We start from the raw sequence: 2,390 nt of genomic DNA on the forward strand, positions 1-2,390 counted from the left end.
CCACGTGATGAATGTGTTATGGTTTTGGAAGATAGTGAAAGGTTTGATGAAAACCTTGTCTAAAGCTAGACATGGTCAGTGACCCAACCCCGCCGTTTTGTTTGTGGTATGACCACGCATGGAAATGTAGCTAGTTAGTGATGGTTCAACAATAGCTTTTAAGCCCAGACTTGTGGAAGGTTTGAGGTCTGTGTAACATCATACCGTAACAATAGCTTCCATTTCATACTTGGGAGACCTGAGATTACCCCATTGTACTGGTTTGAGCTGCAAAGGAATCCGTTTTGTTTTCCATTTGGATTTGAGTGCCATAATAGCTGTGGATTTTTAAATATGAAAAAGAGAGAGTAGAGGTAAACATTTAGTAACATTCTCCATTTTGTCATATGTGATGTGTCATTGGATTTGTTGTGGATCTCAACTGGGAATTTGTTTTTTTCTTTTAAACAAAATCGCATCCCTTTGGAGTTTGGAGTTTAAAGGACAACATGAAATTTTGAAATAATAATTAAAAAAAAAAAACTCCTTCCTCTTTGAGCATTCTTGGCTGCTCCCTTTGGACACTAAGTAGCATCATAGGAGAGCTTTCCTGTATTAAATAAACAGGAAGAAAGAGAGCAAGGAAAGAGGTTGGTGCGAGAGTGGGTGCTAATAAATCTAATCTAATCTAATCTATTCTATCGATGATTCCAAAACCGAAGGCATGTCGGCGGAGAAGGGAGATAATCGTCCCGGTAGTGGTGGGGTTGGTGGGGGGTCAAACTTGGAAGGCCTCGCCCGCGTCTTTACGGGGTAGTTGTGGCTGTGGAAGAGGCACTATTGTTGTCGTATTTAGTGGTGTCCCTTGTATTGAGTTCTGCCCTGCCCTGGACGTGTAATAAGCTAAAATCTGATTCAATTGAATTTTAACCTTCCAAGCAATTGCAAATGCAACTATTACTCCTAGTCGGCTATTCATGGGAGCGGTTTATGTTTTTGGATATTTTTTCAAAGGTTTTTATGTAAAAATATATTTAAAAAAACTATTATTACTTTTTATATTGATAAAATTATTAAAAAATATTAAAAAAATATTAATTTAATAACATTTTAAATTAAACATGATCAAATAAATTATATATATATATATATTATTTTAATATATTTCTAAAAAAATCACTTAACTCTATTAGAACATCTTTAATGGGAGAGCTAAATAAAGAGGCAAATTTAAAAAGTTGTACTTTTAGTTTTTGTTTATGTTTTTATTCATTCCAACCGCTGAGACAAATGAATAACTAAAATAGCTATTTATCTTTTGAAAAGCCATTTCTATGTTTCTTTGTAGAAATGGCAGAAGAAAATGACCATTAACCAACGTCTATTTTTATAGCAATTAGTCAATAGTTTATTTTTTTTCTTTAAAAGCAGAAGTAAAGAAACTTGCAAATTTTAAAATCTTGTATTATGTCTTACACTTCTCTCAAATTTAAACAAAAAGGAATCAATTATTATCCAGTTAATTAATAATATCGATTGTATTAATTAGCTGAAATTAAATGGTATGCTTGTTTAAAAGTTTTTTCTATTTTCTCTTTTATATATTTTGATTTTTTAGATCTTTTGTTGTTAATTTGATATTTGTGATGATGTTTATTTCTTTGTTATTTTATGTTTTTGATATGGGTTAAGGAAGACAATTTTTATTTATATTGCTATATTTGACAAAATTAAGAGTAAATAGTAATGATAGCTGATATTAATAAAAATATAGAGTGATATATTTAAAATTTATTTTTTATTATTTGTTTTAATTTTAAGTCAATTTTATTTTGTCTTTTTGAAAATACAATTAAACTAGTATATTAATCCTCTTTTAGTTCCAAAAAATGGTTAAATTGTAGTGTTAGAACAAGTAGGAAGCAATGCTTATTAATTCACGTGTATGGAAACTACAAAATTGATAGACATTGAATGTGAGCTTCTTTTACACTCTTTTATAAGGTTTTAACTTAAGCTTTTTTTTATGTAGATGAATTCAAATTTTCCGTACTTTTTTACCAACTTTTTTATGAATGAGTGAAAAGATATTTTCTCTTAACAAAGTAATTCTAATTAATTAATTGATGACTTAACATACTTGACACGACCAAAAGATTGATGTCTTCTTCTAAGTATAGGAGTGTCGAAGTAATAAATAACCCGGCTAGATCAGGGTCGAACCATAGGGAGGTTAATTATATAAATTATAGATGATGATAATAATAATACAACAACAATAATAATAATATTAGTAGTAATACCAATAATAATAATAATAATAATAATAAAGAAAAAAAAGGAGAAGAAGATGAGAACTTTGAGATAGAATATTAATGTAAGGATTAAATAATGATAATAACAAATGTCAA

This window comes from Populus euphratica, unplaced genomic scaffold, assembly GCF_000495115.2.
Source record: "Populus euphratica unplaced genomic scaffold, PopEup_1.0 scaffold69.1, whole genome shotgun sequence".
In the NCBI taxonomy this organism is placed as follows: Eukaryota; Viridiplantae; Streptophyta; class Magnoliopsida; order Malpighiales; family Salicaceae; genus Populus; species Populus euphratica.